Raw genomic sequence first — 27,831 nt, 5'->3', positions numbered from 1 at the left:
GATTTCAGCTAAGAAACGAACTGCTGCGGCTCATAATATCACCCATGAAATAACCGTAGCCAGAGCCAGAAAATGCAGTCATTAGAAAGGCTTCAGCAAGAACCAGGCTGTGACGACACCCCCTTCCCCACCCCAGATAACTGTGCTTTCATCTTTGTGGCTCCCACTCCAGGAAAATGACCTTAGGATGACTTTCAAGTCCTACATTTCTCTGTGAAAGAAAACATTAAGAAGGAATAAGAAAATTATAGACGGGCCCCAAAATTTGAATAGAAGGGGAAATTCTTACGCGTTTACTTAGAAAGGAAATCATTAAATTCTTTCGAAATGATCTTTTCTCTTCAAGTGCAAAAGACGGACTCGGAGAGCGGAGAGACTACAGGCAGGACACACATGGTCAGATCAAGTCTTCACAGACCAACTGCTAAAAATAGATGAAATTTAAAGCTGGGATTGAATTAGGTCACCTTAGCACTTTGATCAGGGAGCCCATTTACCAAATGTGATGCTGCTCAGTATTTGGCCGTTACAGCTGAAGGAAGAAAAGAAGGATCGATTGTTGTAGCAGCCACTGTAGACACGCACATAGACAGAGCATCTCCTAGGCAGGTGGGCAGGAAGGCCGGTGCGTGTGCTCCAGATCCTGCATGTGCCCTCCTCTGGCTCCTTTCTCCGTCCCAGCTCTATACCCCAGGGGCAAGCTCTCCCCGCTCCCCGCTCCCAGACTGCTGACTTCTGGTTGGCTTTGAGGCTCGAGTGTGAGAGGAGAGACAGCCAGCTTGGGTATTTCCTCTCTGCTCTGCCTCTGCTCCTCGCCTGCCTCTGACAGGCAGCCAGCATCCTGCCAGGTCACTGCCTCCGGGGCTCGTGTTCTCAGTGGGCTCTGAGCAGGTTCCCCTTTCTCCAGCCCTGGAGGTGATAAAGGCTCTCTGCTCTCTAATTTCTGGCTGCCTCACCATGCACTCCCTGCTCCCTCACCCCTTCCTCACTACTCACAGTAGCCCCGGGACTACATTCTCTTCACTTAAATCGCTTGCGTGGAACTGTGTTCCCTGCCAGGACACTGAGCCGTACAGCCCTGAATACATGTGCACAGAAGACTCCAACTCTATTCTAAGGCAAATGGTTATGGTATACCATGGGTACCTCATTTAGCTTCGATGCCTTAGTGTGGAAAATAAGGTAACATTAGTACAGAACTTAGACTGGTGGTTCACTGTTTTCTTTAGGCACTTTCAGCAGGATACTCATGTCTTTTACATACACATTATAGGAAGTCTGGGCCCGAGGCCCCAGATAGCCACAGTCAGATTTACATTTTGGGGGTCCCAGCAAGAAGGTACAGGACAGCAGAGATGAGCTGCTGCAAGCTTTCCAATGGGTGTTAAGAGAGCTTAAGGACTCTAGAAATATCCCCCAAGGTATAAAGGGATAGAAATATTTTGCATTCATTTTTATTCCTGGCTGTGAATAGGTGGTCAAGATAAGAGAAAGATGAAAGAAAGATACAGGAGAGGAGAGGAAGGGGGATGAGGTAGAGAGGAAGGGGAGGTGAGGGAGAAGGGAGGGGAAGGGGAGAGGAGGAAAAAAGAGAGAGCTAGTAATTCTTTGTTAAATTTCAGCCAGGGCTAAATAAAATCTCTTTTTTAGAAAACTAAATAATCTTACTTGCAGAATTAATGCCAAGAGCTTTGCTTTGAAAAACGGGCCAGCCAACATAGAGATACTTAATTTACAACCTGCAGCTCAGATGCCTTTCACAAACACCCTGTCTGAAATATCCCTGTCCTCCATAACCCACTGCCCCATCACGTGTTTTATTTTTTCTCATGACACTTAGCACCACCTGACATGACATTACAGGACTTCTGTGAGTGTCTCTTGTCAGCTCCGCCCCTGGCGTGCCAGCTCTTGGAGACCAGTGCGCTGTGCATTCCTTCACCAGCGCCAGGGCGAGAGTGGACATCAAGACCAAGGTGACAGTGGGAATCCAGCGAGTCCGGGAACCTCCAGTGGCCGTTCCTCCTGCAAGGCAGATGGCTGAGCGGCGGTCACCAAACAAACAACTATGACTACACTTTGTCTCAGGAAATCGGAATGGGGGACCCTTACGTATTCAAGAGCGATTCTCTCCCCAAATTTTTGTGAAAACCCGATTCAGGGTTTCATTCATATGCTGTTAGTGGCAGAACATGAAGTGTCCCTTTTTCTCTTCCTTGGTGCTGGATTTTCTTCCTCTGAAAATAAGGAAGAAAAGACTCCAGATGGAGAGCTCACATTGTCGGCAGATTTAGAAAAACTCCCCTGGAATTTGTACAGACTGACAAGCGAGTCATCTTCCATCTTATTGCTTTAATTTCAGGCTTCAGAGATGCCCAGCTCTGTTGTTCAAATAGTTTTATTAAACATTTGTGAGGAGGGAAAAGAAGTCTCCGTGGGCCTGTCTGATTTCATTATCCCTGACACAGCACACAAATGGAGCAGGGCTGCCGAAAGCTAGAGATGGCCGTCTGTGGCACTGGGGGGAAGTGAAAGCCTCTGGAAGCTTCCAGTACTGATCACAGATGTTCTCGTCTGCCAGGCGATCTCACAGAATCACGAGTCTCCATATATAACTTAGTGCATATTTCTCAGTCATTAAACCACCAGTATCCTTGTCAGAAGACAGACACCCACCTATCCCCAACCTTTAACTTGTCCCTTTAGTCTAACTTCTATTGCTCCTCTCATTGGAAAAATTCCATTCTCTAAGAATTTTCTGAGTCCAGATTGAGCAACAGAATGCCAGCCATTCCTCTGTGGCTTTGCTGGATGACCCCAGCATTCCACAAATAGAGGATACTGCCATTCAGATTGTGATCCAGACATTCGAGTCCCCCAAAGTCTAGGTACAGACCTGCCGATATCCTGAAAGGCAGGGATTTGCCTGATAGCACCAACTAAAGCGGAGCCCCTGTGGAAAGGGCAGATGGGCTTGTGTGTTCCCTCGGAAGGAACACTAGGTCACATGAAGGTGGTCAGCCCAGTGAGACAAGCTACCTTCTCCCATACATATTTTTCTGGTTGCCAGGAGAGGTCTCCAGCCTCAAGAGCGGCCCTGTTGAAAGATGCCCAACTGAGTTTTGTGAAGGTTTGGAGCAGCCCTGTTGAAAGATGCCCAGTGGAATTGTCTCAAGGTTTGGAATGAGTAAGGGGATTGGAGGGGGTGTACTAGCAACACAGGTGGACACGTAGAAAGTAAAGAGCTCCCAGCAGGCCATCTGGATTCCAGCTCCAGCTCACTCCCTGACTCCATCACAGCCTTTCTCAACCCAAGATAAATGTTAGGATCAACAGAGCTTTTAAAAAATACTGGTGCCTGGACACGACCCTCAAAACAATTCAAATAGGATCAAATCAGAATTTTTCTCCCCACCTGAAAGTTCTAGGAGAAAGTATAAGGGTATAAAAAGTTTGGGAAAACTTTAAGTGCAGAGTTGCAAAGTTAATGCCAAGGATGAGTTTCTTTGGTTTCTCCAGCCACACTCTCATGCAGAGGGATGGGGGGTGGGGGGCACCGCCAAAACCAAAGGGTTTTCACGGCCAAAGAGGAACGTAGATGGAAGCTGACCCAGGAGAAGGGAGGGCTGCTTCCACGGCTCAGGCCCCAGTGCTCTCAGGCCAGGACCTGATTTCATAGCTGCTTTGGGAACTTTGCAAATTCCTGGGCCAATGCCCAGGGCTAGAGAAACCACCATGTCTACGTAAGGCCCCAAGCATCTACCTTCTATTCTTTAAGATCACACCTACCACTGAAGATCAAAAGATTCCTCACTCCCTCTACCAAGTCCCTTCCAACTTAGCCAAGAATTTTGTCCCTGCTTAACCTCCTTCCCCTGCTCACAGGAGAAATGAGGGTAGTTCTTTCTTCTTCTCTGTTAGGGGCCTGTGTTAAGCCTGGCGATGGTCCCGATTTTGACTCGCAGCATCACTGCCCTATTCAGGGGGTTTGCACAGTGCACGATCTGTATGACTGTAGATGATGACCCTGAGGAGGCCGTGATTAGATAAGCATGCCACAGACACAAATGTGCAAATGGCTGAACACACACTCACTCACTCACACACACACACACACACACACACAGTCAGTAAGCCAGCAGCATGGCAAAGAAAGAAAACTAGCAACAACGAAACCAGAAGACTCATTTTTTAACCTAGACAGTGATCAAACGGTTCCATGTAAACTGTGATTTTAGTTGCTTCTTCCTCAGCCCTAGAAATTATGCTTCCCTCGGAAGAGCTGATGTAGCACTCTAAATGATACATTCACTACTAGAATTCAGTGTTCTGTTTCTCTCTAGGATAGTAATAGAGACTGGATACATGTCCTAGTGTCTAATTCTCAAGTTATATAATTAGTAACTACATCATGCAATTTTTTTTTTAAATCCTGCTACAAGATAGCAGCTCAGGGCTTCCCTGGTGGCGCAGTGGTTGAGAGTCTGCCTGCCGATGCAGCGGACGCGGGTTCGCGCCCTGGTCCGGGAGGATCCCACATGCTGCGGAGCGGCTGGGCCCGTGAGCCATGGCCGCTGCGCCTGCGCGTCCGGAGTCTGTGCTCCGCAACGGGAGAGGCCACAGCAGTGAGAGGCCCGCGTACCACACACACACACACACAAAAAAGAAAAAAAAGATAGCAGCTCATAGGAGGCAAAGCTGAAGTTGTTCAGCAGGTTCAGTTGTTTTAAAGTACTCAGGCTTCTTTCAGCCACAAGTCATTATTATCTGTTTCTTCTTTATCATTACCATTATTATTATTACTATTTGACCACCATTAAGAGAATATTCTCTAGAAATTTAAGAGTTAGAGAGTGAGAGGGAAAAGGAGTATGACATTGAAATCATCTCAACTATAGCTCTTTGCATCTCCTGAGAAGCCTTTCAGAGAGGGGTTTTCTCTAATTTTCATGATCATGATTTCTATCTCATGAGGTGATTAGGTCTTCTCTAATTTTTATGAGACACCAGTGCATGTCATGATTCACTCTTTGGCAAATAACCCTGCGGAGGGCAGGGAAGACTAAAGGAGAGAAGAAATCAAATCATATTAACTAGTAGGCACTAAGTCCGTAATGGGATAAATCAACTCCCTTTTCTTTTCCTTTTAGTTGTTCAGTTATATAATTATTATTATCCACATGCTCAGTCTAACTTTTCCCAGAATATATAATCATACAGTTTACTTCCTAGGGCTGGACCTTCAGTCTCTGGTCTTCTGAAATGTTGGTTTCAGCTCACTGGCCACCTTGGGAGACCCACAGAGGTCATAGTTAGGGACTGACTTGGGCACCAACTGGAGTCAGCATCTTTTTAAAATTGCACTTTCACTCAACAAAGAGAAGTAGCTCCTTTGGTGAAAGGCATTTCAGCAGAGCTCATGGTTGATCTATTGCTTTCTTGGGGGGGAGGGGGCATTTTATCTGGAAGGTACCAAAGAGCTCTCCACCAGTCTGGTAGTGCTCTGTCCGCCCCGGCCTTCCATTCTCTCCTCAGTACAAACACATACACACTTGCTTTCAAGCCTGTCCACTGCTAGGGATGTCCTTCTCTCTAGCATACACAGAAGATGAGAATAGCATCACCACTGACTGACACGTCTCTTAAACGTTGAGAAGCAGTGTTGGCAACTGCAACCACAACAAATAATCCATATCGAGGGCCCACACTTCTGCCTCGAACATGGGAATTCAGGCCAATTCAAATATTTCCAAAACACCTCTCAGAGCCAAACTCTCAGATCCGCACACTTAAGGGGCAAGCACTCCAGCCCTCATCTCGGGGAGCTGTTTTTAAACAGGCCTCTGCATTAGAAAGTCAACACTTCACAGATTTCTAGCTACCTCTAGATCTGGTCTCTGAGATTTGAGGTTGTGCAAATTCAAACTCTAGACCATAGCTATGCCAATGAGTATAGTCCAGTACTAATAGTAATTAGCATTAAAGAGAACCAAACAATATTCAAGTTGCTTTTGTATCCATTGTGTCTGATGTAATGTGAGGAATGGAGAAATGCAAAATTACATAATTTTCAAGAGACCAAAATGGTCTGTCAATGCTGAGGAAAAAAGATGACCAGGACTCTCCCGTGGTGGCACAGAGTGACCTACACTTTCTAGGAGAAATTTCCATATTTATGACAACATTCCTTCCAGATTTTCCAAAACATTTCTAATTTCTATCAATTTTCCCTCTTGTTGCCATAAGTATCCTTGTATTTGTCATACTGTGTACCATGTATTTTTGGTTTATAGCCAGCATAATGAAAGCTCACTGCAACTTTTGGTGCATATCCAGGCCGTTTAAACATAGGTCACTCTCTTTTTTCTTCCATCTCTCTTTTCCTGGGAATTAGTGATCCCTTGGCCCTGCTAGCAAAAGAAGAGAGGGATGTCTCTATGCTGCGGGAGCGCAGTCCACAGCGTGGGCCCCTGGGTATTTGGAAGATATTTATGCAGTCCAGTCAAGTAAGTTCCTTGCCAGATTTTTTTTTAAAAAAAGGAATTTTTACAGAATGGACCAGACCTTCAAGATTTTGTATCTGGTGATCTAGCAGACAAGAGCACCTGGGATGAGTATAAAGGAGGCATAAAACGCCAGAAAGGAGAACGGTTAAGACTACCTCCATGGCTAAAGACAGAGATTCCCATGGGGAAAAAATTACACTAAACTGAAAAATACAATGCAGAATTTAAATCTCCATACAGGGTGTGAGGAAGCTCGGTGTCCCAATATTGGAGAGTGTTGGGGCGGCAGAGAATATGCCACTGCCCCAATCATGTTGATGGGTGACACATGTACAAGAGGTTGTAGGTTTTGTTCTGCTAAGACTGCAAGAAATCCACCTCCACTGCATGCCAAGGAGCCCTACAATACTGCAAAGGCAATTGCAGAGTGGGGTCTGGATTATGTAGTCCTGACGTCTGTGGATCGAGAAGATATGCCTGATGGAGGAGCTGAGCACTTTGCAAAGACGGTGCCTTACTTAAAGGAAAGGAATCCGAAAATCCTTGTGGAATGTCTCGCCCCTGATTTCTGAGATCTTAAAGCAACAGAAGAAGTTGCTCTGTCAGGATCAGATGTGTATGCACATAACGTAGAAACAGTTCCAGAACTACAGAGGAAAGTTCGCGATCCCCGGGCCAGTTTGGACCAGTCTCTACGTGCACTGAAACACGCCAAGGAAGTTCGACCTGATGTTATTCTAAAACACCTATAATGTTGGGTTTAGGTGAGGATGACGAGCAAGTATATGCAACGATGAAAGTACTTCGTGAGGCACATGTGGACTGTCTGACTTTGGGACAATATATGCAGCCAACAAAGCGCCACCTTAAGGTTGAAGAATACATTACTCCTGAAAAGTTCAAACACTGGGAAAAAAGCAGGAAATGAACTTGGATTTCATTAGACTGCAAGTGGCCCTCTGGTGTGTTCTTCACATAAAGCAGGTGAATTTTTCCTGAAAAATCTAGTAGCTAAAAGAAAAAAAAAGCCCTCTAACACTTAACAAGACATTCAAGATCACAGGAATTTTAAAACTTTGACTCCAGTTGGTAACAGAAGTGATGGCAGAATGCCTAGACTTCAGTGGATAATATCCCAGTCTTTTTGTCTTAAGAAAAATGTCAATAAGTTGTGCATATTTAATTATAATAATTCGTTTGTCTTTTAGCATATCTTCTTTGTCCCAGTAAACAATTGCTTGTTATGATGTAATCATAAAACATCTTTGTAAGAATTTACTGTTAAGAGTATAATTTAAAAAATACATTAAAAACTTCTAGAAAATCAAAAAAAAAAGTCACTCTCAAATTTGGAGACTATAACCCTACTATATTTAAAAGGGAGGAGGGAGACTAAATCAAGGTTACAAAAGTTGTATGATTTAAATATTGGCATTTAACAATTTAATACCTTTAACCACCCCCCCATACAATGTAATATATTCGGTTTGCAAGAAATTCATAGAATTCTGTGTGCACACAGACACATGCACACACACCCTATGTCTGGTGTGGGTTTCAGCCTTGTCCTTGGATCCCCTTATCTCTGGCTAGAAGTTTATTTGGAGAGCATGTTAAACATCTAAAGGAAAGGTGCTTCATGACTTTGACCCTGCAGGGTAGGAAAAAATTATTTTTCCTCTACCCTTCTAAGTTCTTGGCCAGGGCCCCTGGAACAAAAGACCGATTACCAAGAGAAAAACACAGAGAAGTTTATTCACATGTATATCTCACATACATGGGACTCACCGAGGGAAATGAGTAACTCAGGGAGGCGGCTTAGAATTCAGGCTGAAATACCACCTTCAGCTACATCAGAGAAAGGACTGTGGTGGGGCAGGTCAGGGGTGGGAAGGGGACCAAGAACAGTGACACGGTGAACAGGGTAAACTTCGTTACGCAGATTGCAGCCTGGGCCTTCTCCATGGATAAGTCTCTTCTGACTTAGAGCCATCCTTCTCTTCCTGGTCCAGAAAGCGAGACCCCCTCACAGATGGATATTTCCTTTACAAGTGTAAACTGTCCTTACAAAAGGGCAGCTTTTATTCTGTTTTCCAGAGCTTCTCTTCTGTCTTCTCTTTCTCAAAACAATGCTTATGTCTAGAGGCCTATTTTGGGGTGGTGTATCCTGGTGTCCTACAATAATACGAAATGCCCTTCTGGCCCCCAGGTGAGAGGCCTTACGGTGAACGCTCGTAAAGCAGCCCTGAATATAAGCACAAGTCCCAGTAAACACAGTCATGAGCCTGATGGGAGAACAGCAGTCTCCAGAATGTGGGCGGGAGCTCTGTCCTCCTAACGCTTGGCTGTGGTGCTCAGGGCCTGGGAAGAGCTGGACAGAAAACCCTGAGGCCTGGAAACAATTTCACAGGCGGATACATTTTTGAAACTGAGGGGTTGTTAGAGCTCAAACTTTTGTGCTCTTTTCTTTTTTTTTTTTCGGTACGCGGGCCTCTCACTGTTGTGGCCTCTCCCGTTGAGGAGCACAGGTTCCGGACGCGCAGGCTCAGCGGCCATGGCTCACGGGCCCAGCCGCTCCGCGGCATGTGGGATCTTCCCGGACCGGGGCACGAACCCGCGTCCCCTGCATCGGCAGGCGGACTCTCAACCACTGCGCCACCAGGGAAGCCCTGTGTTCTTTTCCACAGTAGCTTTCAGTGGAGCAACGTGGAAAGCCCAGACAGAATCAACTTTCCAAAGCTGTCTGTCTTCCCACCTGCTGTTGCTGGGTGTCCTGGGGTAAAGGGAGGGAAGCTGGCCCATGAGAGAGGACCATCTACTTGCCTACCCCACTGGGAGAAAACCTGCTAAAAGCAAAATGAAATCTTCCCCTGGAGCCATTACTCACTAGGCCCAGCTCTGAACATGACGCTGGTGGGGAGTTTTAGGGAAGTTTTAAAACATAGAAGTGGGAATTTACTTGTGTATATGTACCAGCACTGGAAACCTCCATCCTCACAGGCCCTATTCCTGAGGCATCAGCACCAACTAAAGTTGTGGTCAGATGCTTCCTACTAAATTAAGGGAAAGAAATATAACATGGCAACCTGTCCTAAGTAAGACATAGGAATCCCTGTACATTCCTCCTCTTGAATCACTCCCTCCTTGCAAGCAGGGATTGGTGCTGGTTTCATGGAACATCCTTTCTAGATTTTGAATGCAGCTCCTCTCCCATGACTCTGTCCTTCCCAACAGCTGTCCAGGGTCTGGGGCACTTCATTAGGTGAAGCCTTGGGTCAACTGTATGTCAGATCCCTAACCCCACATTTATTTTAGGGATTAAAGAATGGAGGGAGTAGGAAGCAAGGGATACTCAGAATTTAAACATTTTCCCAGATCCTTTGCCCCAGGTAGCATTAAAAATCCTGAAAACCAAACGCTGTACTTGACCATGGGGCCTGTGTCTCTGAGCTTTCAGCCATCGGCCTGCTCAGAGCACACAGGAGTAAATAAAATTGCCAAATGTTTAACAATTATAACAGCTTTTGTTCAGCACCATTTATGTGCCAGACACCATGCTGAAAGCTTCTTATACATGAAATTATTTAATTCCCCTCAGCTCCTGAGAGGTTTATATTATTCCCCCCTTTTTTTGCAAGAGAAGAAACTGAGGTTTAGAAAGGGCAAGAGACTCGTCCAAGGTCACACAGTGAGGGCTGGTGAACGCAGGGTTCAGAACCACACTAACTCCAAACAGCAAAGTGACAGAAAGGAAATATTTGATTCAGAAATTCTCAGAGCATTTACCATTTATCCCAGTCATTTGGGACTTTTCACATAATCTAAAATGTTGCATCAATTTTCATTTCAGGTTTTATAATCACACTAAGACTGCAAATTCCTTGAGGTCAAAGACTGGGTTTACCACTTCTCTGTGTTCTTCCAAGTGCCTAACATAGCAATTTGCACAACACAGGCAATTAAAAAATACGTATTGGGCTTCCCTGGTGGCGCAGTGGTTGAGGGTCCGCCTGCCGATGCAGGGGACACGGGTTCGTTCCCTGGTCCGGGAAGATCCCACGTGCCTTGGAGTGGCTGGGCCCGTGAGCCATGGCCACTGAGTCTTCGCGTCCGGAGCCTGTGCTCCGCGGCGAGAGAGGCCACGACAGTGACAGGCCCGCGTACCGAAAAAAAAAAAAAAAAATATGTATTAACAAATCTAAATGTGGTAGAGGTAAATTAATAATTATTAAGTGAGTTAAAGAAAAAAATGAGGCTTCCAAAATAAAAATGGAAGAGGGTTTGTTTTCGCCATTTCCCAGGATGTGGGTCATTTTTAAAAGGCAAATTTTCAGCCCATCTGGAGTTCCAAAGGAGGGAAATAGCCCAGGTTAATTAACTTCTGAAATAGCTCCACTGCGAATGAAGTGGGCAAGTGGAAGCCTCCGCCAGCATCCTGAATATGTCAGCGGGAAGTGATCCCAGCAAAGCTTCAATGTAAATCAAGCTTGGTTCCCTGTAAGCCCCAGATTCTCACAACTTCAGAGACGCATCCTCTCATCTTTTCACCCTCTCCTGAGGGCTTATAGCTTCTGCAGTGGCTGGAAGGCAGGAGTCACAGAAGCTCAGTCCTGGTGCCCACGTGAGCGGACAGGGGCTGTGTACCATCAGAAGCCAGTGAGATAAGCAGCAAAATCCTTTAAGCAGAGACCCTGGGGGCAGAAATGCCAGAGACCGAGGTACTGGAATGTTTAGAGATTTCAATCTGCAAGGAGAGAGAAGCCTTCTAACACCCCAGCCTGAAAGAAAGCCAAGTAAAGGGGTCCCGCTTCTTTCCTCCCCCCAAGGACTGCATCTTCTACGCTGTCCCCTCTTGAGCAGTGTGCCTGTGCCCCTGCCCTCACATGCACTGTGCCCCTGCCCTCACATGCACCGGAGTGTGCATAAGCACATACAGCTACCCTAACTGTGCTCAGTTTCCTCTTTCTTTTCTTTATCAAAGTGCACGGCTGTGATTCTCCTAGATGCTGCTGGACTCCAGGCCGCCGTCCCCCTTCCTGGGGGCAGCTGCACACCAGACAGTACAAAACGAGGAGGGTAACACCAACGCGTTCGAGTGAAGAAATCCCCCTCTCCCTTTGGTCCTCTATTAATGCAGCAGTATCTGTCACCTAGATTTTGTTTTTCTCCTTCAAATACACAAGTAGGAAGTGTCACCCTTGAAGACATCTTTCTGGGGAGGGAGAGGACTTTTCTCCAACATTTGTCTGGCACCATTTCTGGCCACCATCTGTGGCCTCTTTGTGGGCCATCACCCTCCCAGATGTAGGTCTCAGCCAGCAGTGCACATCTGTGCTCAGGGCCCCGGGGAGGGGAGGGCCACCCTCCCAAATGTTCCCTTAGTAGCGCACACTGCTTCTCTCCCGGTGAGGCCAGAGCCTGCCACCGAGCTCTGGTTTCTCCCACTGTGATGGCATACGCTGCCAGTAGGGTCCTGGTGCTGCCGTTTTGAAAATGAAAATATCTGCAGCTAACTCCAGTTACCATCTGTTTGTAACCTTTACTCCTATCCTCAGGCCAGCATGAAACTGCCACTGTAGCCTCTGGGTCTCCTGGACTTTCGCAACAGACTAGCCACCAGCTTCCTCTTGCAATCTTTTGAACAGCCAAGAGCCATTGTCACGAGCTATGCATCACTACAAGCATAGTCCACATTTTTAAAGGGCTGCACATCGTATGTCACTTCCAGTCTTCCACGGTGAGGAGCAAGAAAGAGGAAGAAAGGATCCGAAATTAAAATACGAAAATTTGCAAACCCACAGAGTTCGTTGCACCTTTCAGAATATAACTGGGTAGATTGAAAAGAATTGTTCATGTTATCAAAGCAAGTGGAAGAAATATGATTTAATATTTCTGGATAACAATGACATACCAGAAGAGGAAGAACCCTATTTAAGGAGTAAAACCTGTGGGAATTTAAAAACATCTGGGGATGTGTGATATCCATCTCTGGAAGAGATGGGACGATAAGAGATGCAGTAATGATATTGGTTGGGATGCTAATAAAGCAAGTCTAGCTTAAAAGCAGGTGTCGCAGTGGCACAGTGGTTGAGAGTCCGCCTGCCAATGCAGGGGACACGGGTTCGTGCCCCGGTCCGGGAAGATCACACATGCCGTGGAGCAGCTGGGCCCGTGAGCCATGGCTGCTGAGCCTGCGCGTCCAGAGCCTGTGCTCCGCAGCGGGAGAGGCCACAGCAGTGAGAGGCCCGCGTACAGCAAAAGAAAAAAACAAAAAAAACCAAAGCAGGTGTCAAACAGAAATATTCAATTCTGGGTAGTCGGCATCTTAGCAATCAGAACCGTAGAAGACATTTTTTATTCGATGCCAGTATAAGACAGAAGACCCTGGTTGCCCAGCCAGTTGACCCAAGGCTTCATCATTTCTTGGTTACCAAGAAAATTATCAAAATATGAGTTTGCTATGCTGCAAAGCAAGCAGGGATTTCAATATCCTACGTCATCAGGGAAGAGGTATAAATCTAGATTGGATGGGTCCGTGATGGGAGAGAGAAGGGACCAATCTAGTCAACCCCTCATGAGTAGCTGAACAGTCAGATGAATAATATAAAGAGGGTATAAAGCATTCACATGCGAGTCAGCCAACCTGGTGCAGAGGGGCCCATGGCAGGAATCCAGCAATCAGACAACAATCGAATCTTACAGGAAGTAGCACTGCATTTCTAGGCATAGACAGTAAAAATAACGTCTAGAATTTGTAGGTGTTCCTGGTACTGTTAATAATAACACACCTGCCAGGCTCTGTGCTAAGAGCCTCACAAATTTTATTTCACCAAATCCTCGAAACCAGCTAATGAGATGGGTACTATTTTTATCTCCTATTTTTAGATGGGGAAATTGAAGTTCAGAAATGGTAGCCCTACTGGTAATCGCCAGAGTAGGGATCTGAACTGAAGCTCTGGGTTTTTCACCCTGTAGAATCTAAGGAAAAAATGTATCCCTTCATTAATACCATGAGGCAGATACTATTCCCTTCATTGTATAGATGGTGAAACAGTGGCTCAGTTGGTTGACTTGTCCATGGCCCACAAGCTAGCAAGGAGCAGACCTAGAATTTCAGCCCACATCTTGTTTGAAACCAAAGCCAGAGCACGTAGGGTTAAGAATGGCCCTTATTGGCCTTCGTCAATCATGGTAATTCACTGACCAGTGATGGTTCAGGAACTTAGACCAGTCAGTGTCTAACATTTCCCTATCAGGCAATTTTTGCATCAATAATTGTTATGACTAAAATTGGTCCAAGCAAATGAATTGGAAGGACTTGGGTTCCACAGCTCAGGTTCAAAGATCTCCCTCTCTCTCCCTTTCTCTCTCCTCACCCTCCTCCAAAAGTGAATGGAAAAGCATATGGCACTGATTGTTACTCGAAGCCGCCACACTACCAAGTAGAGAATTCACCTTTGGGTGAAGTCTTCTTTGTAGATGGCTGTGTGGAGAGATAGAGGTAACCTTAGCTGTTGATGACATAATTAAATGGTAGGATCGACCAACCTTAGGCTGGATTCCTTTTTGTATGAGCCAATAAATGTCCTCACTGTCTGAATAACTTTGAGTTGAGTAACCATTCTCTGCAATGAAAAACAACCTAACAAATATCTACCCCATGAGTCCTCCTCAGAGAAGAAGGGGAAGAGTCATCAGACCCCTTATAGATGATCTAACTCATGTGAGGGAGTCCACACTGTGCTCCTTTCATAGATGAGAACGGTGAAGTCCAACATGGTTATGTAACTTGCCCTAGCTTACATAGCTAGTAAGCGACAAGGCTGGAATTTGTACCGACGAGGGTGTAACACCAAAGCTTGTGTGTTTTCCAATATGCACGATGGAAATCTTGGCCAGTAATCTTCCAGTCTCCTGCAGACGTTAAGTGAGGGCTCACCGAGGACAAAACCTAATAAGAAATCTGGTTTTCACAGCAGATTGCCGGTCTCAGCAAGGAATTTGTGTGTTGGACATGGAGAACCTGTTGTATGACTGGGCCAATGTGACAGGAGACGAGAGAGGCTGGGATTCAGAGGCTAATCCTGGCACACTGGACCTGGGTTGAAGGCCAAAGCATCACATTCAGACTCTACCAGATAACGTGTGTGAGGTTACTGATATCTCTTCCTGCCCCAGTCAGGACCGGCTCAGCCATCAGTGGAGAACACAGCAGCTTAAGTGGAAACTCTTAAAGACAGAAGCTGGTAAAAAATAAAGGAAAAAGGGAAGGGGAGTAAATCCACAGATATTAGAAACATGATTATTATGAAAGTGACAAAGTGACTCCCTGCTAGATTTTTGCTTTATCTCGAAGTATCAGCTCTTTCTGGCCAATCTGCACTATATCCAAGTTTCTAATATGTTTTTAGTGCATTTTCACATATAACATATTGTTTTCCTAAAACTGGTTATTATTCTGTCTTGAGTTCTTGCTCAAAATTTACATTTGCATCTGAAACTCAAAGTACTATGGTACCTGGCTACCTTTCCCAGAGCTGGCATATATGTCTGCTGACATTGAATACTGCACTCTTTCTTGTAGAGAGCGCCATTCATGTGACTTCACTCAAATGGTACAGTGCACAACCTGAACAACCATACCCAATAGTCCTGCCTGATTCTCCAACTCCTTGTCCACTTTTTGTCTAAGACTTCTTTCTTAGTTGTGTTTGTGCCTATTTTCACTATTACATATGAGGTAGATTGGCTAATGGTTGCCACAGTTGCTCAAGTAGTCAGTGTAAGAAAAAATGTTCCGGCTTTGGTTTCATTTCAAACAAAATGTGGTCTGGAATTTTAGGTCTGCTCCTTGCTAGCTTGTGAGCCATGGATAAGTCAACCAACTGAGCCACTGTTTCACCATCTATACAATGAAGGGAATAGTATCTGCCTCATGGTATTAATGAAGGGATACATACTAAATGAGATAAAACATGTCAATGTATATTTTTCTTATAATTATTATCAGAGTCCCTAGCATGATGTCTGCAAATGAGTAGATCTTCAATAAATATTCTCTTCTCAAACTTCTATATCAATCTCAGTCCCTTCTCTGTGCAGGGAATGAACCTTGTCCAGCAGATGCCTGCATCCTAAGTGAAGAGTACCCTGTCCTGAATGTTTGCCAAACAGGCTGGGGAGCACTTTGCAAGTGTGCCTCCGTGAGAAGTTTTGGGCTGAGAGAGGAGGGAGATAAGTTCTCTGGTCAAACATTTGAAAAGTACTGCATTCTCTACCTGCTGTTGGAGATTCTTACTGGCACATGAAAGGCTTTGAAAAATCAAATTTCAAAGACTTTGAGAAATACCTGGTAAAACACTTAAACGAAATAAGGTGGCTATGGATTTTTTTGTCGCTTTGGACAAATTAACTTCTCATGACTGTGCTCCATAGAACATATACTGGGAAGTGTCAGTTTAGGAATAGAAACTAGGAAACTTGGGTACACCAGGGAGAAGGTTGGTGTGATGAAAACGACAACACTAACGGGTGCTGGGGCAAAGTTCTTATGCAAAGTTCTAGAAGGGTCTATAGTTGTGACTTGATGTGTACTATTCCCTCTGAGCAGAAAGGGCGAAGTATGAGGAAAGAGAAGAGCAAAAGAGAGTAAAAAGGAAGAGCAAAAGCATTCACTAGTTCAAGCATTTGTTGAGCAACTACTATGTGAGGGATGCAAATATGAATAAGTGTCACTTCATTAAGGAGATAAAGCAAAACAGAAGAAAAAGAAACCAAAAGAGAAGGGGTGAAGGCAAAGAAAGATAATAGATTAGCAAGAGGGTAGAAGATATATTTGAGAAAGCCTTGTCAAGATGTCTAGGTGACATGGACTCCAGCGTGTTGTACCTCACACCGGCTGTCTGAGCAGCCCATATTTAAGTGCAAGGCAATGCCTCACAAATGAATTGATTTCCGTCTTTTTTTTTTAAGTGAATTCTCCCAAAAGATTAAAATTTTCTTTAGGAAAATAAACAATAAATAAATGTATTAGAAAATTACAGTTATTAAAATGGGCAGCTGAGGGCAATAATGAAACCGCCACAACATTAACTCACATTTGTGGTGCATCTCTGAAGCTAATATGATGGGCCAGACCCAAAAATGGCTTCCGAATAAACCTGAAGCTTGAGAGGAGGCAGTTTTTCAAGTGTGTGCCTTGGGAATATGCACCCCATTCTGTCATCTCATTTGCAGAAAATTGTGAACAAATTGTCTTCAGTGTGGAGGAAGACAAGGAAGAAAAAAAGAAACGAAAAATTAGAAGCTGAATTCAGAGGCAGGCTCAGCATCTGGGAGGCAAGCTTCAGAAACTCTGGAATATTAATGCTCTTCTTGGAATACTGAGTTCATCACTGCCTCCTGCTTGTTCTGCCCTTATGTCCCGTCAGCTCACCTCCAGTCCCCAGCCTCCCTCGGCCCATTAGAAAATGAAGATCCACCTTCTAAATATTCTCCTCTCTTATGCTGATTTTTTTGTTAGTTTAGCCCCTCCTGCCTGCATCCATCCACTTATTCATTCTTTTTTTTTTTGCGGTATGCGGGCCTCTCACTGCTGTGGCCTCTCCCGCCGCGGAGCACAGGCTCTTGACGCGCAGGCTCAGCGGCCATGGCTCATGGGCCCAGCCGCGCCGTGGCATGGGGGATCTTCCCGGACCGGGGCACGAACCCGCATCCCCTGCATCGGCAGGCGGACTCTCAACCACTGTGCCACCAGGGAAGCCCCCTAATCTTTTCTTTTTTATTTAAAAAATTTTTTAAATTTTTATTGGAGTATAGTTGATTTACAGTGTTGTTAGTTTAAGGTGTACAGCAAAGTGAATCACTTATACATACATCCGCTCTTTTAGATTCTTTTCCCATACAGGCCATTACAGAGTAATCCTACCTCTGCTTTTCTCCAACACTTGCCATTTCTATTAATAATACCACCAAGCTCCAAACAGCTGGGTCATATTTGATTCCTCTTTCTTTTTAATCCTAAGCTTTAAGTTTACCTTTAAAATTTTTGGCAGGTCTGTATTCTCCTAACCCTGCCACTCACTGTCTCCTAGACTCTTAATAACCCACTACCCAGGCCAACACTACAGTCCAACTCTCAATATCCTCCAACTCCAATACATCCGACCCATAGTTTATCCCTAGAGGAATGTCCCCATCAGAACCGAAGCACAGAATAAGCCCTCGTTAATCAGAGGTAAGTGACCTTCCAGGAACTGCCCCGATACCCCATCCGACACGATTTCCTACAGGCTAACTACGCCATCCATGCCTCCATTCCCTGGTATCTCCACAACATGGGCTGCCCTTCGTTTCATTCTATTTCTAAATTCTAGGAATTCTGCAAGACTTTCTTGTAAATGCTTTCTTCTCCAGGAAGCCTTCAACCGAAAGAAATCTTTACTTGCTGTAATCGTCCACAGCACTTGTCTGTATTTCGTGTCCATCGTTGACTCTCTTAGTGTTATTTATGTACATGTTTTATCATTAGTACTAGACTAGTGCTTCTCAAACAGAGGCGATTTTGACCCCAGGTGACATTGCCCAGGCAATGGAGAAATACCAGGAGATGTTTTTGCCGGTCACAATTAGAATGGAGGAAGGGAGGAGGGTAGTGCCGGCATCTATAGTGGGTGGAGGCTAGGGATGCTACTAGACATCCTGCAAAGCACAAAACAGCCCCCACTGCAAAGAAACCGCAACGGTGTGAGGGTGAGAAACCCTGGACCAGACTCTAAGCTCTTGAAAAAGGGTTTCATAACCTCTTCCTTTGCATTTCCTACAGTTCCTAACTCAGTCTTGCACATGGTCATTGTTAAATGAATATTTTTTGACTTAATGAAACAATACAAGTTTTGGAAGAAGACGCGCAGTCCTGAGGAATGGCACCTGATACGGTTTTACAGTAGCGTACGCGGCCGTGTGCACAGTAGGTCTGCTTCTGTGTGTGGAAGGAGCCAGGGCTTTCCGATATCTGCAGGTTTTCATCGTCTCACCTGGTCACAGGGTACAGCTGACCGACTCTGAGGGTGTCCTGAGCATCGTCCTTAGTCCGGTGATTGACGGTTTTAAAAACTCTTTCAAACCAAATTCTGATTTTTCTATAGGAGGACAGATTAAACGATGCTTCATTTCCCTTTGCTAGTTTAGCATGCTAGGCATATGTCTTGATTCTGAGTGAGTTGGGTGATTTTAAACATACCAAGGTCATCACACCCTGAAAGTTGGCTTCCTTCCCTCAGAGAGACCTGAAGTGAAGCCATCCCAGAACCACTCAGACTTTGCAGATTGTCAAAGAGTGTGTTTCTGTGGCTGCCGTTAACTCACTGTTTAAACAACCCTCATATTAAAAAAAAAAAAAAAATCCCTGCTGAGTTTTCTCCCAATTTATACCCACTAGAGTTTAGGCCTGCTTATTTTTAATCTGCTCTCAGAAATAGAGAACCACTCAAGGGACTATAATACAAACAGTAACAGTAACAACTAAATCCTTCTGATTTATAAACCACTTTTTACCATAAGCTTTCCCATTTACTAAATTAACAGTGCGACCACCCAGCAGTGGTCAAGGTGGAGTCACCAGTCTCTTTCATTTTTCTTCTCTTTACTGTTCATTGGCACCCTCTCCACAGTGAGGACAGGAAAAACAAAAAAGGGACACTCATCAGACATTTTTGCTAAACCTTCATTTTAAGCAATGGTTCATTTTAGGTTTGTTAGATAATCTAGAGATTATCTACCTTCTTTATCCATTAACATAAAAAACTGCAACTTTTTGGTAATTGGGTTTAAACCGAATTGTTCTGGGTAAATCTGAATTTGTTAAATAATTCCTTAACTTTCAGATCTCACTTCTCTTCTATCAAATCATCTCCCAAGTTATTTCTTATTTCATAAGAAATAAGACTTTTAAAATAGTTATTTCTAGTATAGGATATCGTATCAAGAAGTAAAATGTGTGATAATCCTATGATGCAGATATTTATGAAGAGTTTTTCATGCAAGAAGGATCAACTTCCTTATACGAATGTCTCATCCACCCCTACATAAATACCATGAAGACTGCAGCATTACTGAGGCTTGCCTATGAAAATATAAATAATAAGTAAGGATTTGCTAACAAAACAGCTGATAGTTTATTCCGTATCCTGGTGACCTCAATCCCTAAGTATGAAAACATGCTCCCTTTTCAATGAGACTTTTATTCCCAGGTGTCACTTTGTCTGTGTCTGAAGGTCACAAGATGGGATGTCCTGGCTAAGCAGCATCATGAAGCTGCGTTCCAAGTGAGGAGTAGAGGACTTGGGGAGAGGCCAGTCCATCCTCGCCCCACAGTCTGCAAAATAAACATTTCTCAATTTGATTTTGATTTGCTTCTCTTAAAGATACATTTATTGTTGACACTGAACAAGTTTTTTCACTTTTATTTCACAGAGCTTCTAGCTAAGGTTGTCCATGCTACATGTATAAGGCTGTATCATTAAGGTTACTGGGTACAACATATCACATGCACTGTCTCATTTAATCCTCTCAACAGTAGCATGGGATCAGTTCTGCTATTACTCGCATTTTGCAGATGCAGAAACTGAGGCTCAGAAGGGTTAAGAAGTTTGCCCAAGTTCACATACCTAAGTAGTGCCAGGACCAGCCACGTATTTGAGCTCAGGTATATTTAATTCCAGAGCCCGTCTGTATATATGTGATAGATGTATATATGTGTATATGACATTATTCATATTACAAACCCAGGTACAAGTGTTAACACTGTCATTTGATGTTTGTCCTTAGTAAACTACTTAAAACTTCTAACCAATCTCATTTTCTTCAACTGTAATGGAGATAATTCCATAGTGTTGTTCCTATGACAATTAAATGAGAGAATTTTCCGAAGTGTGATAAAGCAAAAAATAATTGTGATAGCTGGCACCGGATTTATACTAAGAGACAGAACCATCTTGGAAAAGAATATCTCAAGCTTGGTGTGAGTCTGGGGGTAAGGGTCATAATAATGTGAGGAAATAGTGAAAATGATAAACTCTCTGCACAAGAAATAAGCAGGGCTTGGAGGAAACCAGAGAAGGGAGGAGAGAGCTTGGGGAAGAGAGCTGAGCAGGGCTTGGGAGCCTCAGGAGAAAGGTACCGAGAGAAAAAATTCCAAGGGCGATGAGGCCAAAGAATTTTACAAAGGATATCATTGTCTAGTATCCATTGTTAGGTTTTCTGTTTCTCTGTGATGTGAATAGGTTTCACCTCAAATACCTCCCCAATCCCTGCCCAGAGAGGCCTTCCTCAAACCCTCTCTAAAATAATGTCCCCATCACCTTCTTTTTCATACTCCACTGAACTTTTCCTCATTACTTTTATAACTACTTAAACCTTTTATACACACACACACATATCCAGATAGAACAGAATAGACAGATGATAGATCTGTCCTTGCCACCAGAATGCCAGCTCCATGAGGACAAGGAAAAGTGTGTTTGCTACTAGAGCCCTTAGAACAGTGCCTGACACCTAGCAGATGCTGAATATATATCTGATGAATTAATGAATCAAGGATGCTGATGAAACCAGGATTAATGAGGTGGTGTCCCTATCCTCATTCAAGTACAGTCCTGTCTTTATTTTTGTGCCTGAAATCCATAAATTTCCCACTGTTTCTTTGTTTCACCAGTGAACTGTCTTGGCCCCCTATAAATCTGTCTGTGTTCATTGTTAGAGAACTCAGAGATGCATAGTTAAAGGGCAGATTTTTATCTCAGGGACCTGGAGTTGACAGTTTTTTTCTTACTTTATAGTCTTCCATTGCTGTTGCAGTACAGTGGTTTCTGCAGGGATGGGAGATGAGGTGCCTTTAAAATGTACCCCGGGATGCCTGCAAATTCCCTGTTCTGTATCCTGCAGTGGTGGAAGGGGTTCCTTGGCTCCAAAAGAGGAATGAAGTCAAATGATTACTAGGAATCTGAAACATTACCCTCTGAAGAGTAGAAGCAAATTAGACAGTAACCAAATAGGAAACAGGAATATTTATTGTACTACAAAATGTGACTCCCCATACGCTCTGAACCGCACAAGAAAATCAATCAAAGTGCTGCAGAATCTCTTGTTTCATTTCATAATCCCAAAGATTATAACACGAGTTGATCTTGTACTTTTTAACACTGATTTTGGACTCTCTCCTCCAAAGAGACAGTCCAAAAACGTTTTAGGAGAGTCACCGTCACTGAAATAAATAAATAGCTTCCCGATGTAACCAGTCAGTTAAATGCACACATTCATTAAGATAATTTTAAATTCAGGCACACCCGCTAATAAACTTATACATATTTAGTTTATGGTACATTAACTTTTCTAGCATGCATATCAGTTAATTAAAAAAATGGTTCATTACAACTTTTACAAATTATTTATGGGAGAACTATATCTTCTCCAAGAATAAAAAAAAAAATTACTTACTTTAGAAACACAGTGTTGGTCAAACATTTTAAAATATACAAATAGTTATTAAAATTACTATTCTATACTCCATTAATTTCCTTGAGGTTTTTACTTTAAAAAGAGGTCTTTTTAAAAAGGGTACGTGTTCAAAAGACATTCCTGATTAAATGCCATAAGTAATAAAACTATTAAGAAGGAGAAGGTAGTGGGAGGGGAATGGAAGAAGTGGGAGAAGAGGGAGGAAAACAAAAATTTCTGGGTGACAAAAATTTCCAAATTCCAGCCAATATCCCAGTAATTTTAAATAGTACTCACTATAAAAATTTTAGTAAGTCGGACATATTTATCAGGCCCTTAGAGTTTCATTCCCAACATTGGTTGACAGTAAATTAAGATGTGTCCCTTTTGAGCTGTTACTATATTTGTAACTTGAATTTAGTGGCCAATCTACCCAGCCTTGCCAGTTCCTTCAACCTAACACAGATCTTTTTTCCCATGGCCTGGAGAGGCCACTTCAAATAATTTACCAGCTAATTCAGTCAAAGAAGCAGATCAGTAATGTACACAAGCTCATTCATTATAATCTCAGAAAAAGTCACAGGAGTATATTATAAATAATAGCACCCCAGGAGAGCCATGGAGAAAGGCTGGCTCAGAAAGTTCTCTGCATCACAGAATGTGCTCCTTCATTACTTTGTTGAGGCTTGTTCGGTCTTCATTGTATGCAACAAAGATTTCTCATAATGAGCTGGTAAATGCACTGTGGCATATTTCAAGGAAAATAATAATGGAGAGCTTCACGCTGAGGTCAGAAGCACTTTGGTGCAGGCAAAGAACACAGAGGTATCCACTGCTAGACAACAAATCAGGGGCTCAGTTCTAGTGATGACAAAGGAGTCTGATTCTGAATCATTTGAGAGACGTAAATTGCTCTAGAAAACTAGAGCCAGTTATAGACCGCTGGCCTTGAAATGAAACTGCCACTAGGGAAAATGGAAAGAGAAAAGCTTAAATATATTCCCTCAGGGCTTCCCTGGTGGCGCAGTGGTTGAGAGTCTGCCTGCCGATGCAGGGGACACGGGTTCGTGCCCCGGTCCGGGAAGATCCCACATGCCGCGGAGTGGCTGGGCCGGTGAGCCATGGCCGCTGAGTCTGCGCGTCCGGAGCCTGTGCTCCGCAATGGGAGAGGCCACAACAGTGAGAGGCCCGCGTACCGCAAAAAAAAAAAAAAAAAAAAATATATATATATATATATGTATATATATACATATATACATATATATATATATATATTCCCTCAAAGTTCCCTAGAGCTTTTCTTTATGCCCAGGGTATTTCTGGTAGAAACAGCCTTAGGAGACAAGAGTGTTGTTTTGAAAATTACTCTTGTCTTTTCGGAACTCTGAGAAAAATATGCATTTTAGTTCTTCCACCCCTGCCTGCCTTTTGAGCAAAATTAACTTTGGAAATAGTTTGTCTCCCGATTAGCCAAATTATTTAATTTTGCTCATCTAAAAGTTATTTAAACTATTGATTCAATGTTTCAGCAATTTTAAAACTTCAAAGCCAAATTTATTAATCATTTATACCACATATATTTATCTGAGCTCCTACAGGGTACTGGAGAAATGGCCATGAAAACCCGACAAGCTCCTTACTCTTATGAAGCTTATTTTGCAGTTGGGGCAGGGAAGGGAGGGGCTACAAAAATAAAAAAATAAATGAGAAATCTAGCAGATGGTACTCAGTTTACTGAGAATCAAAATTCGCCAGTCTGACAGAGGGACAAGAGGCTATTCTAGATTGACTGGTCAGGGAAGTCTTCTTGAAGAGGCAACAGTTGAGATGACGATTGAATGGTAAGAAGGAGACAGCCATGCAAAGATCAGGAATAAAAAGCGTTTGGGACAAACAGCCAATGCAAAAGCCTTCAAGTAGAATGAGTCTGGTCTGTTCTAGGAACAGGAAGAAGGCCAGGTTAGGTAAGGAGGATGGATTGAATCCCAGTCCAGAAATGAGAAGCTAGGTCTCTCCTCTTGATTGCATTGGGAAACATCAAGGCAGTCAGTTCTGATCTGATTTCTGTCCCCTTCCGATATAATTTGCACTTCACTGTTAATTAACCTAAAACATCATGTTAATTGATTCAACTTCCATGCTCAGAAACCATCTTATACACCATCTGCCTGCAGAAGAAAGTTCAAATTATTTAGTTTGACATTTCCAGACCTCTAAAAACGTACACTAACCAATCTGTACAACTTTATGCCCCTCTGCTCCTCCAATAAACACTCCCCTCTAGCCAAACCTCACTCCAACACTCCTTTCATTTTATCCTCATGATTTTTTCCTCCTGCCTTTCCCTGTTATATAGCATGACCTTTTCCTGTCTCTCAACAAAATTCGTATCAAGTTCTCAGAAGTCTTTTTGAAACTCTCAAAAGAAAATTCAACACAAAGTGACTTAAATAAAAAGAGAAATTTCCTGGCTTCAATAAATTAAATTATCCAAAGTAAAATAAACTTTAGGCGGTTTTCTCCAGAGGTTAATGACGTCACTTACTTTGAGATCACCTTGACTCTGTATGATATGGTTCATTCTCAGGCTGGCTTCCTTCAGGAGGGCAAAACTGGCTGCAAGAGGCCTTGTACAGGCTTGGATAATGTTTCCTTAAAACTCGTGTCCACTGGGAACCTGTGAATATGGCCTTATTTGGAAATAGGGTCCCTTGATTTATCTTAATCAAGTTAAGATGAAGTCGAACTGGGTTTAGAATGGGTCCCAATCCAATGATTGGTATCCTTATAAGACTAAAGAAATTTGGATACAGTTCTCGCCCTGTGTGTCTCTATGTGAAGATGATGGCAGAGACTTGAGTGGTGCAGCACAAGCCAAGGAACGCCAAGGATTGCCTGCAACCACCGGAAGCTAGAAATGTGCAGGGGAGGGATTCTTCTCTAGAGCCTTCAGAAGGAGCACTGCTCTGTCAACACTCTCATTGTGGACGTCTAGCCCCCAGAACTGGAAGAGAATACATTTCTGTTTTAAGCCGCCTAGTTTGTGGTGAGTTGTTACCGTCACCCTAGGAAACTAACACAACCCATCTCTGCTCCCCGACCACACAGGGAGTAGAGAAAGATATATCTGGTAGTTCCCATGGGAAAGGAGCTTCTTTTCAGAAGCCTCAGCAACTTTCTCTTGTCTCCTATGCCCATGTCTGTCTGAATCAATCATGGCATCCAGACGTACTGGGAGCTAATAGACTGTCTCTCCCATTTAAACCACAAGGCAAAATGGTAGAGGTATTCCTGCCCTTCCCCCCTAAAAAAAAAACAACACACATAGCATTTAATTTATTTCCTTTGTTAGGAAAAGAGGTAAATATATGCTAGGAAAGGAATCAACTCTACTATTTGATAGCAGTTTGCATGACTTTGGCTGGGGGTTACAGAAAACCTGACTCTATCTGGCTTAAACATTGAAGAAATGTACTGTCTCATACAATAGGAGATCTAGAGGCAGATCAAGCTCCAGACACAGTACAAATAGGGCTCCAACTCTGAATCTCCCCTATTCTCCAGCCTCAGCCTTCCTCCACGTGCCAGGGGCCCTCATGAGCTCAAAAAGACTGCCAGAGGCAATCAGGGCAACCAACATCCTTTTCCTGCACAGTAGGAGAGAAAAAAAATCTTATTCCCTATTATGGAACAAAGGTTCTTCCTTTCAGACTGATTGGACCTCCTAGACCATTGCTAGGGGAAATGCCAGTCACTGATTGGCATTAAGTTTGGCTCCCTGAACAAATCATGGGGGGAGGGGAAGAAAGAGAGGATAGGATTACCATGATGACTTCACATTAGACTAATCAGGATTCTCCCTCGGAGTTTAAGATGGAGTTTGCTTTCCCTGAGGTATGTGTCCTGCATGGGAGAGGGTTTCTGAAAGATATGCAAAGAAGGGTGAATGGACGGTGGTTAGGCAACAATATTGTCCATCAAGGCATCCTTTCAAGTGCAGATCGGATCCCACCTCCTCCATGAAGCCTCCCCAGATTACTCTAGCCTGAAGCAAACTCTGTGAATTCCTTCAGCATTTATTGCTCACACTGACATTTCACACTTACCTTATACTTTTTAATAATATTTTTATGTACATATTTCTAATCTCCCGATCTAAATCCTTAAATTAGAGTATGTGTTACCCTCCTCTGTGTCTGGGAATATCTCTCACGTATCACCTTGCCCAGAACATTTTATGCTCAATAAAAATCTGTTGCTTAATTGAGTTACTTCTAACATAAGCATAAAGAAACAAGCAGCTTTGAAGCTTAGCAATAGAGATATAGATCCAGCTCACTAATTCAATTCTTCCTTCTTCCTAATAAAAATCTCCTCGTGCTCATTATCTCCCAGGAGTCTTTCATACAGACATATTGGTGATTCTCAGTCTTCGAATCCATCTGTACTTGATAAAACGGTAAGATTTTGAACCTAATTAAATAGTGAGAAGCACTGATAGTACATGACTTGGCTAATATTTTGAGTAAGAATCTGGACAAGATACAAAAACTAAAGTAGTGGCTGTTTTTCCTCTTCTCTGGGTTGTGCTTCCTTCCCTAGTTCGCGAAGATGCAGCTCAAACCGATGGAGATTAACCCGGAGATGCTGAACAAGGCGCTGGCCCGGCTGGGGGTCGCCGGCCAGTGGCGCTTGGAGGACATGTTGAGCCTGGAGGAGAAGTCTCCGGGCTCGGTGGCAGCGCCTGCCTGAGCGCTGCTGCGGCTCTTTCCTCTCATGGCCCAGCATGAGAACTTCAGGAAAAAACAGGTTGAAGAGCTGAAGAGACAAGAAGTAAGCCCTAAGGTGTATTTCATGAAGCAGACCATTGGCAACTCCTGTGGAACCATCGGACTCTCATTCATGCAGTGGCCAATAATCAGGACAAACTGGAGTTCGAGGATGGGTCAGTTCCGAAATAGTTTCTTTCTGAAACAGAGAAGTTGTACCCTGAAGACAGAGCAAAATGCTTTGAAAAGAATGAGGCCCTCCAGGGAACCCATGATGCCGTGGCACAGGACGGCCAATGTCGGGTAGATGACAAAGTAAACGTTCATTTTATTCTGTTTGACAACGTGGATGGCCACCTCTATGAACTTGATGGATGGAGGCCTTTTCCGGTGAACCGTGGCGCCAGTTCAGAGGACTCACTGCTGCAGGACGCCGCCCAGGTCTGCAGAGAAGTCACTGAGCGTGGGCAAGGGGAGGTCTGCTCCTCCGCCGTGGCCCTCTGCAAGGCAGCCGAATGCCTCGGGCGGGGGGGGGGGGCACTTCACTTTCTCTCCCCTTCCCTTCATCGCGAAAGTATATCCCTACCTATGTGGTCTGAAATGCTTCAGTACTTGTAGAGCACCTCTGTTCTCCTTCGGTTCTGCAGATAAGCACTTACCCTCAACCTCGCCTACTCACTAGCAGAGCTCACTGTCCATTGAGCAAGCTTGGTGTCACCCTCTGATGGCAAAGCATTCCCCTCGTTGTATGTCTTATACCTCAATATCTAATGCTTTAATGGCTACGTTGGTTTGTGACTGTAAGCTAAGGCCTTGGATGTGGTTTAATTGTCCTTAAAAGGAATAAAATTTTTCTGCTGCTAAGAGAGAAAAAACAAACAGGGGCTTCCCTGGTGGCGCAGTGGTTGAGAATCCACCTGCCAATGCAGGGGACACGGGTTTGAGCCCTGATCTGGGAAGATCCCACATGCCGAGGAGCAACTAGGCCCGTGAGCTACAACTACTGAGCCTGTGCGTCTGGAGCTTGTGCTCCGCAACAAGAGAGGCCGCGACAGTGAGAG

At 43.9% G+C, this 27,831-nt stretch overlaps 2 pseudogenes; both read left to right on the top strand.

Moving 5' to 3' along the window:
* The first annotated feature begins 6,429 nt into the window (after positions 1-6,429).
* LOC132434317 (lipoyl synthase, mitochondrial pseudogene) lies at positions 6,430-7,549 on the top strand (annotated as a pseudogene).
* Positions 7,550-26,612: 19,063 nt separating this feature from the next.
* On the top strand, positions 26,613-27,388 carry LOC132434316 (ubiquitin carboxyl-terminal hydrolase isozyme L1 pseudogene; annotated as a pseudogene).
* Positions 27,389-27,831: the final 443 nt, after the last annotated feature.

This window comes from Delphinus delphis, chromosome 11 (genome assembly GCF_949987515.2).
Source record: "Delphinus delphis chromosome 11, mDelDel1.2, whole genome shotgun sequence".
Taxonomy (NCBI): Eukaryota; Metazoa; Chordata; class Mammalia; order Artiodactyla; family Delphinidae; genus Delphinus; species Delphinus delphis.
This window is presented reverse-complemented; position numbering and strand designations above follow the sequence as displayed.